This window comes from Hylobates moloch, unplaced genomic scaffold (assembly GCF_009828535.3).
Source record: "Hylobates moloch isolate HMO894 unplaced genomic scaffold, HMol_V3 SCAFFOLD_15, whole genome shotgun sequence".
NCBI classification, from domain to species: domain Eukaryota; kingdom Metazoa; phylum Chordata; class Mammalia; order Primates; family Hylobatidae; genus Hylobates; species Hylobates moloch.
In genome coordinates, this window is record NW_026652290.1 from 40,553,074 (window position 1) to 40,572,844 (window position 19,771).

Sequence of the window (19,771 nt, forward strand, 5' to 3'; positions counted from 1 at the left end):
AATATGAGTTTCTATTTTTGAAAAAAAAAAAAACATAAAATTCAGTGGACTTTAGAAAATACATTGTATCATGAGAAACCACAGACATCCACACAGGCTGGTGGCAGCATGCTCACAAAAATAACTCACAAACAGACACATGTGCAAGTAGTCATCACAAAGCAACTAAGGAGTAGCAAAGTCAGAACCAGACTAAAGCATTAGCCAAGTAATTGTCCTATTCTCAACCCCAAACCCTCAAACTTTTGTTCCTGACTCAGCTTGTTCCCAGGAGTCACCAAAGGCTTTCTAAGAGTAGTTGAAGGTCTGTGAATAATAATAAATACCTTTATTTTTTCTTTCAGAAAAATAATCATTTACTTTCTTACTTCTTTTCTTAAAATATAAGGGGAAGAATAGAATCAACACAGAAATTTACTAACATAAGGATAAACACAATCATGAATTATGAAGACTTTTCTTATTACAAATTTTAGATAACTAACTGATGCTTACCCAAACTGAAAGACAGAGAGGATGAACTTGGAGTCAGTGACAGAGCTAAGAATAGTTACCGGTCTTTGTAGGTCCCTCTTCATAGACTACTCACTCGCCTCTATTTTAAAGGGGAGACTCTCCTCCCATCCTGAAATTTGATTTGTGGCCAAATCTATGACTTGTTCAAAAATGCTGGTGCATCATGTACTAAGAATTCTTGATGTTGACAAATAAATATTTAAACATAAAAACAACATTGAGTAATCCCTTGAGATGAAATAATTGAATCATTCCTCCTATTTTAGCATCAACTTCTCAGGCTTATTGCCTGTGCCCCAATATTAGGACGCTTTCAGTTCTAAATGGTCTTGACATCGGGGGCCTGGAGGCTGCCTTTCCAGATATTCCTTGACTCCTCATTTGGCAGACACCACTCAGGAAAGCTCCGCCAGCCTTGGCAGCGTCGGTGCCAGGAGTTTCAAAAGTGAAGGTGGGGGAGAGGCAATGCAAAGTAAGCAGCACTTTCTGGAACTTAGACATTCTCTGTCTAGGGTCCAGAATGTGGCTGCACCCCATCCCAAAACAGATTTCAGCTCTTTGGATTTAAGTCCTAGTAGGCCTCTCTGCCTAGATGAAGAAGAAAAAAAAAAAAGGAGTTTTTCTAGAGTGCAGAGAAAGAGAAGGAGGCTGTGACTAAGAAGCTTCCCTCAAGGGGAGTGACAAAGGAAACCATAACCCTGAACTCTCGGGCTCCAGGTAAAACAAACTTGAAAAGCAAAATTTGATTTTAGCTATGCATAGTTGCGATGACCCTATCATGAGTAAACTCAACCTACGTTTATAAGTCATCACATCTCAGAAGGATTCAGGAACTAATTCCAGACCAATATAATAATATAATGATAACAGCTAACCTTTCTTTAGAATGTCCTCTATGCCAGACACAGTCTAAGTGATTTACATGTATTAATTCCTTCATTCTCACACTCACCCAATGAGGCAGGCGCTATTATTATGATGCCCATTTTACAGTCAAGGACACTGAAGCGCAGAGAGATTAAGCAACTTGCCCATGTCACTTCACATTAAGGCGTGAAGTCAGAATTTGAACTCAAGAAGGCTGGCTGTAAAGACCAGACTAATCACAGAATCCAACTGCCACTGCTTGTGGAAGGTTAAGAAAGGAGGAGCTGCAAAAGGGAGAGTTCTCAGTACACTTTTTGAGCCAGCGTCTTTGCTCCCCACGGGGGCTGGGACCACTCTTGACTCTCTTACCTGTCAGGAGTTTAGTCAGGCTTTTGGCCTGTGGAGTGGCTCTGAGAGGAAGAGATATACAGTCCTTTGACCGCGGGGAGATTGACCATGAGATGTTCGCCGTAAATTAGAGAAATTAGGTCTGCACATTATTATTCTTGACCTACTTGTGGAAGTCCATTTTATCAGGATATTATTGCAGTTTGGACATGAGATCACAGCCAGGAGCCAGCAAGTCTGCAACGCTGCCTGAGATTCCCCAAGTGCTGAATAGGGTTTGTTCAATAAAATAACACAAACTCAGAATTGTTTTACATTTGGTATCCCAAAACATCTTTTTAAAACATGTATTAAGTTGGAGCATTCATTCTTAAACTAGGCCACGTGAGCATTAGTTTCTCAGTTTAAAAAATAAAGCTTCCGTCAATTTTAACAACATAATGATGAAATTCTGCAGGAGTATTTATTCAAGTTGAACTCTTCCTGTAAAATAATTCAGTTGTTTATTTGACAATCAAGACCTTTCGTCCAAAGTGCAATACTGTGTGGTACTTATCATCAACATCACTCAAATTTTATAGATACAAATAAAAACCCAAGGATAAGACTGGTTAAGTAATTTGACCAAGTTCACCCAGTTGTGGCTGGGGTTGAAACCAGACTTGCTGAACTTCAAAGTCAAACTTCCCCCCCCCCACCCCAATGTCAACTAAAAAAGAGAACGTTCTCTATACCAGAGATTAGAGTGGTAAAGCTTTTCTTTTTATAATTGGGACCAGGTTATTAAAATAAGCTAGTCTATAATTTCTTCTTTGAAAAGAACTAAATCATTTTGGCTTCTCACTATTCAGGCACCATCCAACATAACAGAGAGTAGTTTATAGCAACTTAAGACAAACTGCAAAAAGGCAGGGGCTTCTAATACATGAATAAAGCAAGGCATTTTAAGCACCCATAAATTTCTGCCAACTTAATCAGAAATCTTCCAGTGTCTACTTGTTTCTCTGGCAAACATCCACTTTTTTAAGACTTCTCATAACTACTCTCCCTTTTCAGATTAATCTCATAGAATCTAACCTCATTGAACCAGCTTTTTCTTAATTTTGTTACAGTTTTGAAATCCTGTATGTGCCTATTTATAATCTACTTCACTGACATATCCACTAAAAAAACAAAAAACAAAAGAACAAACAAAACTTTATGTTTTGAGGGCAACAACTAACTGCTGGCATATGGAATGTGACACTCAAATACTTCCAAACTTAGAAGGTATCTTTCAAGACTTCTTCATTTGACTTAGCAGATATCACACCGAAATGTAAAATGTAAATGTCCTAACACAGTCCAGATCTGGCCATGTGTGGCCTGCTCTTACTGTAAACTGGTGTCGAAAGACCGGGAACTTTGTTACATTAATCTTGTATGAATTTCAGTGAGTCAGGCTCTCATTCGCTGACTCTCACAATAAGCCGGGGATGGATTTTTTCCCCTCATTTCATTAGAGGACATCTGGGTACCATTTTTATTCTGTTTTTTTTATTATTTTTTTTCTTGGTAAAAATGTTTGCAGGACTTGCAGTAGATGGGGCAGAACAAGCATGGCCCTAGATGGCCTGGCCTGGGCCTCTGGAGAATGTGCTGGGCCCCCTGGCTCCATTAGCTGTGTCGCCTTGGGCAAAGTGCTTGTCTCTGGGATCCTTCTTGCCCACACTGCAAACTCTAGGCCCACTCAAGCCTCCACTCCTTCCCTCCAAACTCCTTCTTGCTTCACCCAATCCTCCCCTCCAAAAACCAGAAGACCCGTCTGAATGGCTATTATTAAAAACTCAAAAAACAGCAGATGTTGGCATGGATGTGGAGAAAAGGGAATGCTTATACATTGTTGCTGGGAATGTCAATTAGTTCAATCTCTATGGAAAACAGTACGAAGATTTCTCAATGAACCAAAAGTAAAACTACCATTCAACCCAGAAATCTCACTACTTTTCTAAGGAAAAGAAATTATTATATAAAAAGACATCTCTCCACCTCTACTAGTATGTTCACTGCAGCACTGTTCACAATAGGAAAGACATGGAACCAACCTAAGTGTCCACCAACAGTTGACTAGATCAAGAAAATGTTGTACCTATGCACCACGGATTACTATGCAGCTATAAAAAGAATGAGATTATGTCCTTTGCCGCATGGATGGAGCTGGAGACCATTATCTTAAGTGAACCGGTTAAGAAACAGAAAACCAAATACCACGTGTTCTTACTCCTATGTGGGAGCTAAACCATGGGTACGCATGGACATAAAGATGGAAATAATAGACACTGGGGACTCCAAAAGTAGGGAGGGTAGGGGGTGATGAATGAAAAATTACCTACTGGGTACAATATTCACTATTTGGGTAAGACCAATCCCCACCAGTATGCAATATACCTTTGTAACAAACAAGTACATGTACCTTAAAATCTAAAATTTAAAAAAACAAACAAAAACAGAAGAAACCATCATATATTCAAGGAACAAGTGGAATTCACAAAAGCGTCATGTCTCCAGAACAGAACTTCTGATCTCTTCCAGCCTCCTTGCCACCCTTGCCCCAAAGAAAAGTCAGTGTCTCCCATTGTCTTCTAATTGCAATGATGACAACTCCATGCTGAATGTTGGCTCAGACCAAGACTCCGTTTATTATTGACTCTTCTCTTCCTCGCATATCGGACATGCAATCCATCAGGACAACTTATGGTTACGTCTTCAAAGGACATCCTACCTGCAGTTGCATCTCTCCATTCTCATTGCCACCATCCTTTTCCAAGCCACCATGATCTCTCACTTGGATTTTAGTAACTGCTTCTAAATTGCTGTCCCTGCTTCCAACTGTACCCTCTTAAGTCTATTCATAAAACAGATACTCTGGAGATTCTGTTAGAACCTAGGTCAAATCAAGAGGGACTCCAAAGTCTCCCACCTCACCCAGAGGAAATGCCAACATCTTTACAGAAGCAGGGAGGTCCCACACGATGGAACACCACCGATCACCTCTCTGACCCCTCCCCTCCAACCCCGTATCCTCATTGCTCTTCCTTGAAGGCACTAGGCAGACATTGTTCCTTCTGCCTGGACAGCTTCTTCCTATTACCCACCTCCTCCAAAAGCTAACTTACCTCCTCCAAATGAGCACTCAGACTGTACATTCTCAGTGAGACTTAGCCTGACTATTCAATTTTCTGTTTTTTTTTTTTTTTTTCTTCTGATTTTTAAAAATTGCACTGAAATTTATATAACATAAAATTAACTATTTTAAAGTGCACAATTTAGTGACATTTGGTACATTCACAATGTGGTACAACCACTAACTCTATCTAGTTTCAAAACATTTTCACCATCTGCAAGTATAACTCCACACCCATTAACATGAAGTCCCCATTCTTCCTCTTCCACCACAAACCCATAGCCACCACCAATCTGCTTTCTGACTCTATGGATTTATCTATTCTGAATATTTCCTATAAATGGAGTTACACAATAAGTGCCCTTTGTGACTGCCTTATTTCACTTAGCATGGGTCTGTACTTTATTGCTTCTAATGATTGAATAATATTCCACTGTGTGTACCTGCCACACTTTGTTTATCCATTCATCCCTTGATGGGCATCTGGGTTGCTTCTAGCTATTGACTATTTTGAATAATGCTGCTATTAGTGTCCAAGTATTTGTTTAGTTCCTGACCAATCAGTTTTGAATTGCAGTGTCTCCTCTCCCAATCCCCATCTCCTTAACCTGCTCCAATCTTTTTCTAAGGTATTCATCACTGTCTAACATTCTACTTATGCATCACGTTTATTATTTTCTGTTTTATCCATTGGAATATGACCTCCAGAAGGCAAGATTATTTTATGTGAGTTTTGTATATTGATATAGCTCATGTGCCTGGAAGAGCACCAGGTAGGTGCTCAGAAATGTTTATTTATTATCATTATTATTATTATTATTTCTGAGGCAAGGTCTCCCTCTGTCGCCCAGGCTGGAGTGCAGTGGTGTGATCATGGCTCACTGCGGCCTCCACCTCCCAGGCTCAGGTGATCCCCCCACCTCAGCCTCCAGAGTAGCTGGGACTACATGCACACATCACCATGCCCAGCTAATTTTTGTATTTTTCATAGAGACGGGGTTTCACCAAATTGCCAAGGCTGGCCTCAAACATCTGGACTCAAGAGATCCACCCACCTTGACCTCCCAAAGTGCTGGGATTACAGGCCTGAGTCACCAAGCCCAGCCTCAGAAATATTTATTGAATGAACCAGTACAGATGACCAGGGGATGGAATTTGGGATTCAAAAAATAAAGCTTTTATATATGGATCTGAACAGGAGCACTCCACCTTTTACCATGCTCTTACACCTCTACCCTGAATATCTGTCTTATTCCTTTAATCTCATCAGAAGATGAGACCTGAGTCACCCTTGAGAGGTCCCATGGGAACTCCTGGGCCAAGAAGAGATGGAGCATAGAGAGCCAGAAGAAGCTCTGTGGACTGCAGACACACAGGAAAAAGAAATGGGCTGGTGGCCATGTGAAAAACAGTCAGCAGTCTTAACAGTTTGCACATGTGAAATGACTAAATCATCATTAAGATCCCTTCAAGACTAATATTTTAGACCATTGTGTAATTTCTCACATACTAATTCCACAGACTTTATTGCTGTGGTCTGCATTTGTCATCCTTTATTTAATTCATGTACATCTTCTTTTGTCCTGAGGTCAGTGTAACTTATTCTCCCAGCAGCAGAATCAGCTTCTAAAGCTTCTATGGAAATCTAAAATCTACATGGAAAATTAAAGTTCTGGGAATACCCAAGACATGGTTAAAGAATAAGAACAAAGTTAGATAATTTACACAACCTGACCTTAAGACTTAATATAAAAGCTACCATAGTGAAAACAGTGTGGTATGGACATAAAGACAGACATGTTGATCAAAGAAGAGAGAATCCAGAAGTAGACTCAAAAATATACAGTAAATTCATGTTTGATTAAAGTGCCAACATAAGTTTATGGTGAAAAACACTGCCTTCAATACATAATGATGGAAAAATTGACTGTCTATATGGAAAAGCTCTACCTCACATTATACAGAAAAATAAAATAAAAATGGATTGTATTACATAACAGAAAATCTTACACCTGAAGTAGGAAAATATTTTTTAAATGGATATAAAAATCACTGATCATGAAAGAAAAATAAATCATAGCTTGGACTTTATTAAAATTAGAAACTTTTCTTCTTCAAAGACATCATTAGAATTTGAACAGACTAAGCCACAGACTCAGACAAAATACTCAAAATTTGCACATCAGATGAAAGACTTGTATTTATACTTCATAAATAACTCTTACAAGTTCATATGAAAAAGATTAAATAGCCCAATTTTTAAAATGAGGAAAAGACTTGAACTGATATTTCACAAAAGAAAATATATCAATGTTCAATAAGCACAGCACAAAGTGCTCAAAGTTACTAGTTATTAGATAAATGTAAACAATTAAAATCACAATAAGATTCTATTTCATAGCTAATAAAAAAGACTGACAATACCAAATTTTGGCAAGGATGTGGTGCACCTAGAACTCTCATGCATCAGTGATAGGAGTGTAAAATGATACAATGAACATAGTTTGGCAGTTTCTGACTATATGCTTGCATTACACTCCAGAAATTCTCCTCCTGGGGATTTACCTAAGAGAAATAAAAACTTATACACACAAAAAGACTTGTACACAAATGTTCCTACCAGTTCGATTCATATAGCCAAATACTGGAAACAATACCAATGACCATCAGCGCACATATGGCTAAACTATTCTATATTCATACAATGGAACACTACTCAGCAAAAAAAAAAAAAAAGAACTACTGATTCACAAAATATAAATGAATCTTAGAAACATACTGAATGAAAGAAGCCAGTTTTAAGAGAATGCATGCTACATGGTCCCATTTATATAATGTTCCCAAACTGCAAGGCCAGTGAGTGGGTACCTAGAGTGGAAGATGAAGGGTGGCAATTACTTATAAAGGAGTATGAGAGAGATGTGTGGAATGTGTCAATTGAGATGATGGTTTCAGAGGTGCTATGTGTGGATATTTGTACCCTCCTCACCTCATGTTGAAATTTGATCTGCAATATTGAAGGTGGGGCTTAAGGGGGAGCGTTTGGGTCATGGGGGTGGACCACTCATGAATAGATTAATTCCCTCCCTCAATCCCCTCTCTTGGTGGTGAGTTCTCACTCTATTAATTCCCATGGGAGCTGGCTGTTAAAAAGAACTTGGCACTCCCCCACCCCTTGCTTCTTCTCTCCCATGTGATCTCTGCACATACCAGCTCCCCTTAACCTTCCACCAGGATTGGAAGCAGCCTGAGGCCCTCAGCAGATGCAGATGCCCAGTCTTGAACTTTGCAGCCTTTAAAATCATGAGCCAAATAAACTTTTTCTTCATAAATTACCCAGCCTCAGGTATTATCTTATAGCAATACAAAACAAAGACAATGGAGTATACATGTATCAAAACTTATTCAACTTTACACTTAAAAATGTGTGTATTTTAGTGTATATAAATTATATACACTATATATATATAAAACCTAACAGAAAGTTAAAGAACATCTACTGTATGGGTCAATAACTCCCCCCTTACCCAAGAGAATTAACAAACATATCCACAAAACACTTGTGAAAGAATGTTCATAAATGCCATATTCATAATACCAAAATTAAAAATAATCCAAATGTCTATCAACAGGAGAACAGATCCTTTTTTTTAATGTAAACTACTCAGCAATGAAAAGGAAGGAAATACTGAGATAACCACAGGATGACTGTCAAAAACAGCATGTTCTGTAACTCTGAGTTTGTTTCAAAACAAAAAAATAATAAAGTCTGGCTCCTGAAAATTTATGCTAAGCAAAAGAAACTAAACACAGAAGACTACATATTATATATCATACCTATGGGAAGCCCAACAATAGGCAAATTATAATCTATCATGCTGGAAACTAGAGAGTATGTGGAAATTTTATTGGAAAGGGGTGAGGGCAACTCTCTGGGAAGAAGAAATGCTTTCTGTGCTGTTGGGATGGTGATATGGATGATAATACATGGGGGATATGACTGCCGAATCTCATTTAACTGAATATGTAAGATTGATGCTTTTAATTGAATATTAGTTGTTTCTCAACAAGTAAAGTAAAAGAAAATAGTAGAAAATCATATTCTCCCTTTATGTAATAGGAAGAGAACTGTATTGAAGTCGGGAGACCCAGATTCATTTCTGGGATCTGTCACAACATGATAAATCTCCACTGGAGGCCTTGCCAATATTTTATCATCAAGCTCCTCATAATAAGCCAGCTGTAGAGGAAATGGTTCCTTTTCAAAAATTATCCATAGAACAAGTTGTCCTGTAAATAACTCTGGTTTCTATCATTTTTCCCTCAAAACCTTTAGATAAGTTTCCCCTCTGAATTTATTTCCATTTTTCCATGGAAGATTAAAGGCAATGGGACAGGCAACACAAAAGTATGAAGGACGGCCAGAAGGACAGCACTGGGGAATGTGAACAGCTGAAGGCCTGAAGAGCAAAGACTGAGGTTTCCCAAAGAAGAAGGAATTCTGCCTCAAGACTGCAACACAGAAATCCCGCCTGAAATTCCAACTGGCTGCCTTATGGAATTCAGAGTCAAGACTACAACACCATCTCTTACCTGAATTTCCAGTCTGCCAGCCTGCCTTGTAGCTTTTAGATTGCCAGGCCCCACAATCTCATGAGTCAATTACTTAAAATAGATAGAGTATAGATAGATTAGGTAGATACATAGATACATAGATAGATAATCTCCTACTAGCTCTGTTTCTCTGGAGAACTCTAAAACAGCACATATCAATGACAAGACTAATCAGACTAGAGTTGACTTCGGACTGTTTTAAATGTAACTATAGTGAACCACACGATAATTTTTTACCTTGACCACTTAAGAATGATTTAATTTTCCTCTTAATCTCCGTCATCTCAAATTTGCTATGTATTGCTGATATTTCTGTGAAATAGTTTCACTTGTGTTTTCTACAATTTCCTTTGCTTGGAAGATGCAAAGAGGGGTGGATTTATGATTCCTTGGTGATTTTGAGAAGTTTGAGAGAGAGATTGGGTCATCCACCACCACCGTCCTTCCTCCAGTAAATTCATGTTTGCAGCCTTAAATGTAGACGCATCAAGTAATTATTGGGACCATAAAATATCAGGAGGGTCGGGGGCAGTGGCTATCGACTCATCAATGGTAAGGATGTCAGTGTTCTAACATCTAACATGGCTGCACACACCAACACTGCATCAACTGGGCTTAGAAAAGCAAATACTGAACCCAGACAACCAGTTGTTCTGCATCAACTGAGCTTAGAAAAGCAAAATACTGAATCCAGACAACAAGTGAGGGTTATTCTGTTCATGCCAATCACTGTTTCAGATGCTGGGGATACAGCAACGCACCACACAGAACAAAAGGAAACAAAAAAAAACACCTGCCCTTGTGGAATTTATGTCCTACAGGAGAAGGACAATAAGTAACATAAGGAAATTTAAAAAAAAGTTATAAAAGATTTTAGCCTGTGATTCACTTAAGGAGAAAAATACAGCAGGAGGAGAGCAATTTTAGGCCAGATGACCTGGGAAGGCCAACTAGGAAGGCGACATTTAATAAACAGCCCAGGTCGAAGGGGCAGGCAGCATGAAAGCCCAGCCATGGAGGCAAGCCCAGTGTGTCCAAGGGCCAGCAGGGAAGCCACATGGCCAAAAGGGCATGAGGAACTCCAGAGCAGTGAGAGCTGGTTGGAGAGGGGTAGAGACTAGATTGCGAGTGAGTCACCCTGAGCACCTTGGCTTTTATTCAGTGTGATGAAGACCACTGGAGTGTTTCAAGCTGAGGAGTGACATGACCTCTAACTTGACATAGGTATTAAACACTCTGAGTGTGAAAATACTCTTAAGAATGGCAAGGGATGAGGTATCCAGGTGAGACAGAGACGGTGGCTATGACCAGGGAGGGGAAGTGCAGGTGTTAAGACGTGGTTGGGATGCAGATAGATTTTGAGGGTAGAACCAGTAGGACTTCTTGATGGAAACAATATGAGAGCAGTCAAGAGAGGTTTGGGGCCCTGAGTAACTGGTCAAATAGGGTTGCTAGTTACTGAATGAGGAAATGGCAGGTGGTATAGGTTTTAGAGTAGGATTACACTAGTTTTGGCCATATTCAGCTTGACACCTCATTAGACATAAAACCGGAGATGTGAACTCATCGGTAGGATGAATATTTGCTTCTGAAATTCAGGAGACATATTGGGCTAGAGATATAAATTTGGGATATGTCAGTGTATAGATGAATTAAACCCATGAGACCAGGTGAGATCTTCAAAAGAGTGCAAGTAGCTAGGCCATGAGGGCACAATAGAGCAACTTCTGATTTTCACTGTAAAACATCCCAGAGAATAAGTGTTCATCCTTCCCTGAAGGATGAATTTGGATCTCTACGTACAACCCTGCAGAGGTGGTGAGCATCTGGCATGAAGTGACCCTGAGTTCTGACCCAGGCCAGCTGCACTGGCCCCATCACCTTAAAGATGACACTGGAGTAAACACAAACCGAAGCTGTGCGATAAGGCATTATATAGGCACCAAACAGTTTTTTGCTTTTTTCCCCACCATGGGGTAAAAGAAAATAATGCAGGACAAAACCTAACCCACTGACATTAAGACATTTTTGTTTTGAATATCTTCTTACAGTTTATTAAAAGGCAACAGAAAGAGAATAGAGAAAAGTTTTTAAAATAACAAAGCAAAAGAAAGGGCTGGGAGTGATGGTTCACGCCGGTAATCCCCACACTTTGGGACGCTGAGGTGGGAGGATTGCTGGAGCCCAGGAGTTCAAGACTAGCCTGGGCAACATAGTAAGTCCCAATCTCTACAAAAAAATTTAAAAATTAGTCTGCCATGATGGCACATGCCTGTGGTCCCAGCTACTTGGACACCTGAGGCAAGAGGATCGCTTGAGCCTGGGAGGTCAAGTCTGCGATGAGCCATGATCATGTCACTGCACTCCAGCCTGGATGACAGAATGAGATCTTGTGTCACAAAAGAAAAAGAGAGAGAGAGAGATACAAAAGATACTGAGGAAACGCCCCAAAATTCTATAAGGGCAGAAATCCTGCCTTATAGCCTGCTGGATCACTATAAGCACTTAGTGTACCAGTTTACACTGAGTTGGTGGTTAATAAATATTTGGTAATTGTTTGAAAAACACAACCCATAAATCCACACCTACATGTACATTTTATCCCCTCATCAAATGTATTTAAATGTGAAGGCTAATATTTACTTTCACTTTCTTGCACCTCCTTTTCTTTTCTGTTTCCCTTCTGTGACTGCACTGTATAATAATTGTTCTCATTGACAATATTTGTATCTAAAAAAAATTGTTCCATCAAAGCATATTTGTTAACAGAAAGAGTTGTATCCTAGCTAGCAGAGGCAGTTTGGTAACCATGACTAGCAAAGGGGAGGGAGATATATTTGTGATTATACAGCATTTGTGTTTTCAAAATGTGTTCTATGGACAGTCACTTCAGGATATTTTAATTGACTCCTCAGTTAAAAAAAAAGTGTAAGACATGTACAGCCAAACACATTGCAATAAGTTCTGTTCCCAAAGGACCTTTGAAACCTTTTAATAAGCATATATTTCTAACCACCAGGAAGATATAGCCTGCTGAGTTTTCTGAGCTGATTTACTTATTTTTAAATTCTTTTATCTTAGAATCTCTTCTTTCTTTGTTTTTCTTGTTTTGTTTGTTTGTTTGTTTGTTTTGCAATAACATTATAGAATTTGAATCCACTTTGGAAACATTGCATTACTTGCTTCTTTAAATTTCAATTTTGTTAATAATTAGTTTAAATTATGATGTCTTTATGCTGTTGTCAATATCGCCAATTACTACCATGTTGCTCAGGAATCCTCAGTCCTGCATCTTCCCCTTACCTTGAGCTATAAGCAGCCTCTGTCAAAGTGGAGCAATTTCTCTTTCTTCAGGAAATTTTTCATCTTTCTTCAGGACCCACAGGCTACTGCTTCACATCTCCTCTTCTCTCCACCACCTCAAGTTTCAGTCCTTGAAGCACTTTTCTTCTCTGTCCACACTCACTCCCCACATGATGTCATCCAGTTAACTGGTTTGAAACACCATCTCTATACTGATTACACTCTTGCAGTTACACCTGCCGTCTACACTTTTCCCCTGAACTTCAGGTTCACATGTCCACCTGCTGACTAAACGCCTTCACTTGTCTATATTCCAGACATCACAACATTAACCTGTCAAGAATGAATCCCTGTTCTTCTCCCAAATTCTGCTCTTCCAACCATCCTTCTCATCTTGGTTGATGGCAACTTCATCTTTTTTCAGCTGCACAGATCAGAATCCTTGGAGGCATCCTTACACCTCTCTTTCTCCAGCATATCACTCCCAAGCCACCAGTAAGTCCCAGTGAACCTGCTTTCCAAATATAGCCAGAACTCAGCCATGTGACCACTTCTCATGGCCATCTCTGCCGATCCAAGCTACCGCCATCTCTTGCCTGGATTATTGCACTAGCCTTTGCACTGGTCCTTCCCTTGTCCCCTATAATTGATTTTCAAAGCAGAAGCTAGAGTGATCCTTTCAAATTACTCCTCTCTTCAAACCTCTGCTTTACCCAACAAAAGCCAAATTGCTTGCAATGAACAAGAAGACCCTCTGGGGATCTGCCACCCCTCACCTCTCTGATTTATATCCTGCTACACCCCCAATCTTAACTACACAACAAGTGCACTTTTGTCCTTCCTGTTGCGTGGCCTCCCAAGCCTGCTCCCACCTCAGGGTGTTGCACCAACTGTTTACCCTCTCTTGCATTTTCTTCCTCCAGGTGTCTGTGTGACTCACTCCCTCACTTTCTTAATGAGGTCTGCCACTTTCTAAATGAGGTCTATCCTCCCCAACCCTTTGACCAACTAACCCTGTACTCCCAATCTTCCTAACTCTACTTGATTTTTTTCCTCCATGGCATTTATAACTTGCAACACACTGAATGGTCTATGGTTGAGTTTATATGAGGATCAACTTTCTTTCCAAATGTACGCTTACTGAAATCAAATCCTTTTTTTATTTTTATAATAGATATGAGAAAATTTTTATAAGTTAAAAATCTATTAAGTAATTTACATATTGAGTTTGTTCTCATATAAAAAAATCACAAATTGTATTTACTCATCAACTACCACTTTGTAAAGCTATACATGGGAGAAAGTCTATTAAGGAACATAGAATATTAATCAGGTTTGTTGTATTAAAGGAGTGAGTTTATGAATTACATTTTTTATTATTCTTTTTTTATTTATTTATTTTTATTTGTTTTTTGTTTTATTATTATACTTTAGGTTTTAGGGTACATGTGCACAATGTGCAGGTTTGTTACATATGTACCCATGTGCCGTGTTGGTTTGCTGCACCTATTAATTCGTCATTTAGCATTAGGTATATCTCCTAATGCTGTCCCTCCCCCCTCCCCCCACCCCACAACAGTCCCCAGAGTGTGATGTTCCCCTTCCTGTGTCCATGAGTTCTCATTGTTTAATTCCCACCTATGAGTGAGAACATGCGGTGTTTGGTTTTTTGTCCTTGCGATAGTTTACTGAGAATGATGTTTTCCAGTTTCTTCCATGTCCCTACAAAGGACATGAACTCATCATTTTTTATGGCTGCATAGTATTCCATGGTGTATATGTGCCACATTTTCTTAATCCAGTATTATTCTTAAACTATATGTAACAGTGTAATATTGTTTGGGTAATTACAGTGCATTTTAAAACGTATTTTTCTGAAACTTTTTTTTTGAGACAGAGTCTGGCTCTGTCGCCCAAGCTGGAGTGCGGTGGCTCCATCTCGGCTCACTGCAAGCTCCACCTCCTGGGTTCACGCCATTCTCCTGCCTCAGCCTCCCAAGTAGCTGGGAATACAGGCACCCGCCACCACGCCCAGCTAATTTTTTGTATTTTTAGTAGAGATGGGGTTTCACCGTGTTAGCCAGGATGGTCTCGATCTCCTGACCTCGTGATCCACCTGCCTCAGCCTCCCAAAGTACTGGAATTACAGGCGTGAGCCACCATGCCCTGCCAAAACATTTTAATTTTAAAGAAATTGCTCTGATTTTAAAATATTGCCCTTATAAGCAGCTAAGTGTACGTGAAAACATCATTCAATGGAAAATAATAAAAGAAGACATGTAAATAATACAATTGCTGAGAGAGTTGTACAATTTTAGAATGCTTTGAATCAATCAAATTTCTAAGTTGATCCATCATTGTACAGGAAGTTTGACACTCAATCAGAGCCAACCTTGCCAATTACAAAGAACTCTTCTCTGGAATTTTGGTTTCTAAGGGTCACACTTTTTGGAATATAATATTTTGTCTCTTAAATAGTCTGTATCTACTACTAATAAATAGTAGGTGGGTATCCATATCAAGTAACAGAAGGGAAATGAAATAGTACAATTTTTTTAGGTAATTCTAGATAATTTTTACATAATTTTAGATAAATCTCCAGGTAATTCTGAAATACTTTTGGTTGAAAATGGGCTGTATTGGATGGTTTGATTGCTTTTTTATATATAAAAATTAAACTCCCAGCTATCTTCCAAGCTGCTGCAAGATGAAATGCTCCTTTCTTTATCTACCTTGTTCTCCCCTTCTCTGAAGAAGGAAATTCTACTATAGGGCCCAGGAACATGAGCAACTGTGTTACTTATTTTAGATCCTTGGTCATTCCAGATTTCCTCAGATTCACTGAGAGAATATCTATGCCCACCAGATTACATAAAAAGTATGAGATGAGGTTTGAGAAATAGGATAAAGATTTATAAACTGGAATTTGGAATGTGGTTTATGGAAAGATTTAAGGTAAATTAGCATATCTCAGCTCAGGGACAGACAAGTCTTAGCAGGACTCTTCCTATTAAAGAAATCTTATTTCCATTTTCATTCCATTTTTCTGTGCTCAAGACATGATTAACTAACTGCAGAGACGTGTCAAAGACAATCAAATCCTTTTTTATGTGAATATCAGATTTAAGAATGCTTTCATCATAAGGGTGGAACTAGAAATCAGAGGTGAGTGAATTAGCCCTGGATCTGACCCAGCGACCAGAGACACAAACCATCACTGGCAGACTGAGATAAGGGGCGGATGAAAGTGGCAGCAAACAGCCTGAAGACAAAGAAAATGGAAAAACCAAAAGGAGCCACGTTTACATTAGACCTCTAATTTCCTGAAAATACTCCCTTAATGAAAGCAGGAACCAAACCCACTTTAAGTAATTCATTTGGTTGCTATGATCGAGGAATGTGTTAGTTTCAAAAATCTTAATGTAGATTATATTTTGAAAAGGTTATTCACTTTGCATGGGGGCTAGTTTTCTAGATAATTCCTCTAAAGGGTGATTTTTCTGGTGTCTTGAGAGTTGGTGTGTACGTTCATGACCTGGCACAGACTGGTCAGAGAGCACAAAGCAGCTCAGATTTCCAGAAACCACTACTTAAGAAAAAAAGGCGAAGTGAAAAGAAAATGATTTTGAACATTACAACCCCAAATCAGACAAGGTTTTGCTCAAGAAGAGAAAAATGATGAGGGAATTCTGCACTAAACTCTTGGTCTTCACCCATAAGCTCACTGTTCCTAAAGAGTCATGAAATCCAAGAAAATTTTTTCTTAACATGGGCATCAAGAGACTGATTTTCTTTATAGTTTGAGGTCTCTGCTCAGATGGTGAATCAAAGACATTCAAGCATAGTGTGGGGTTCTTTCAGCCAAGATTGCAGCAAAAGGTACATGATATTTTCTGATCATAACGCCCCAGAGTGAAGAGGAATTACAGAAATGCTGACTGGTCCTGTGGGTAGACAGGGAGAGTGGGGATTTGGGAGGATGACCTGCAACCCCAGGGGGATCCACATCATCCCATTCCTTTTCCCCATGGCATACACCCCCATCCAGGGAACCTCAGTTGGGTGGCAGTGGGGCTGAGAGGGCAGAGGCCCCATTACTCAATGACTCGGCCCTCGGACACTCCAACACACTTTGACTGCAAGGCTCCTGAGAGGAAGGCATAGGATGTGCAGAATCCTAATTAGGGGGAAAAAGTCAGACTAGAAGTACCAAGGGAAAGCAAAGAGAGAAAGCAGACAAACTATAAATTTGCCTTTCTTCGTGGCCCAGGACACACAGCTCTTCTGAGCAAATAACTCAGAATCTTCCTGCACCCAACTATCACCAGACACCTGCAAGTTAGCTCACTACAACCTTGGCATTATCAGTACTGCACATAGCCCCCTGGAGCCCAGGAACTATCCTATAAATATCCAGCAAGCCTTTGTTTCTTTGCAGTCAGCTCCTCTCTGGCTGTGCTTCCCATTGCAACCTTGTAATGTATTTTCATACTTTCTCTAATAAATCTGCCTTTCTTTATCTACAACTGTCTTAGTAAATTATTTTACCCCTATACCACCAGACCAGATAGTTGTCGCTCACCTATGACAGGGAAGTCTTCGTTCCAATCATAGAATGGGCTCAAAATTAGCCACTGATATCCACACTAAAGTCATGTTTAACTAAGTTGTCACAAGACAAAAGTGGTCTTAGATAGGATCTGCAGTTGTTGAAATTCAAGACTACCCACCCACCTGATAAGTTATCAAGTCTTCTCTAAATCTCATTTACATCTTGGTGGACACCATCTTTATTCTGTGTTTTTCCATTAGGATAGCATCCCCTTCTACCCAGGGCTCAGACACACCCAACTCCAGAGCTAATCCCACAGACTCAGCCCAGCCACACGCATGCCCATGTTTAGTCTTGCTATAGGGGGCCTGGGGCCCTCACCAGCATTGATTGGAAGTACAGGATTGGAGTCAGCAAGGACTTGGTTTCATCCCTACTTCACAGCACTATCATCATAAGAATGGCAGGATGTGGTGTGTGGAAAGTGCTTGTCTCAGGGTCTGGCACATAGCAGTCTCAGTAAGTGTCAATTGCTGCTGTTGCTGCTATGTTATTCCAAGTGTGCTAAGGATAAATACATCCCAGACAAGTTGGAGCCATCCTACCCTTGGCCCACAAATATTTTAAAGATGTCTCTGTCATCACCCCATTTCTCCATTCTCCTCTGTGTCTGAGCCAAGGACTCAGCCCCTATTCAGAATCCAGATGCCCTGCCTAACTAGCCCTTTCCTTTCTCTTTCTTGGAACTGGACTCTTGGTTGCTGTTAGATTTTTGTTCTAGAACCAGAGGGATCTTTTCCACCAACCTGTAGTAGGACCCTACTGCACATGCACGCACATGCAAGCGCAAGCACACACACACACACACACTCCTACACACACACGTGCATGCTCCCACAATGTTGATATTGCCACTGTTGTAAGACTTCTGCATTGTATCCCCGCAACCAGACTGCATTTGCCCTTGGACATGGATGTCAGCCTGGCTCAAAGTCATCACCCAAATCCTTGGGGGGCTCTCCTTTGCAGTTGTCTGCCTCTGCACTCCCAGAAAACCAGGAAGTATGGAGGAGTGGGCAGAGAAATATAAACCCTTGTGATTATAGGACAAATATTTTAAAGGACATAGATGAAGAGTTCTCCTAGAGGAAAAACAGGTATCTGAAAACCGAAGACACCCCAGATACACTTGAGCTATGTGGCCATATCTCCAAACACAGAGGCACCTAAGTAGAAAAGTAACTTGGAATCAATCTCCTCACCTAAACAATGCATTCAAGAACAGAGAGAACCCCAGATCTTGCTGGGGATCCTGTAACATTCAAGTCAGCAGTCACAGCAGCATATCTACAGGGCGCAGAGATAAAAGTTCCCAGAGTGGGGAACAAAAAAAATAAGGACAATGATGAGGTCTGACATCATTAAGTGTTGACTGCTGGATGAGTAATGCACTAAACACTTACACCCATTTAACCTTCAGAAACCACCCTCTGAACGTGATATTAGTACTAATATGCTGGTCACCTCTTTGTAAGTAAGGAACCCAAGTTTTAAAGACATAGATGAGTTGCCTAATGTCATGCAACAAGTAAGTGTAAGAGCAGGGATTAAATGCAGATCTGCATCAGTCCAGAGCTTTCCGTCTCCAACCCTATGCATGGATAGCCAAAATGAGATGATCATGTCCATAATGGTATTCAGGAACAATGGCATGTGAATAGTTTGGCCTCAGGATCTAGTAGGAGAACTGTAATAGCCAGACAGAAACATGCCTCCGATTTCCTTATGCCTGGAAGAAATTATAAGGAAAAACTGACATTCAGTGGATAAAGCTTTGGGGGCCAGTTCTGCCGTGTTTACCTCTGCACCCTCTGTTGAAGTAGCCTTCAGAGAGAAGAAGAATGGAGTCACCAAGCAGAGGATCAAAGCAGGCACCCACAACAAACTTGAACTTACATCAGTCGTTCACTCCCCACCCCTCCAGAAACAATGGCCCTTACTCAGGAGGGCCTTCTCATATCCACATATCCACCCCCCTCATATCCCTTCTCTGTTTTCTTCTTGCAGATGGATACGACCCTGCTTCCTCACCCCTTTTGGCCAACAGGTTCTTGCTTCATTTGTTTTGTTTTTTTCCTTCATCTCCGTCTGAGTAGATTACACTGCTGGATTTTGTGGATTTCAGAAAGAATAACTCCAGAATATGAGCACTTTATGTGTATACTACAAAGCTCCCATCCTTTCTTACCTTCAACCAGGTCTTTTCCAACACATTAGACCAAAGTCCCGTATTACACAAACAAGATTTCAAGGGATTTCATCAATCTGTACAATGATTTTCCCATTGGTAATACTACTTTTCTCACAAGCAAAATTGGTAACAATGATTATTATTGTTATAATGTTAT

General features: G+C 40.0%; 1 protein-coding gene across 2 annotated transcripts in view; it reads right to left on the reverse strand.

The window, feature by feature from the left end:
- IL1RL1 (interleukin 1 receptor like 1) overlaps positions 1-19,771 on the reverse strand; it is a 39,587-nt gene that overhangs the window by 14,468 nt on the left and 5,348 nt on the right. The window contains exon 1 of one of the 2 annotated variants that reach the window (XM_058428804.1): positions 496-576. The exons of the other annotated variant lie outside the window; for it this stretch is intronic. The gene's annotated coding sequence lies outside the window, so the exon portion shown is untranslated. Of the gene's footprint in view, positions 1-495; positions 577-19,771 lie in introns of those variants that run through there. 2 annotated transcript variants of the gene reach the window in all.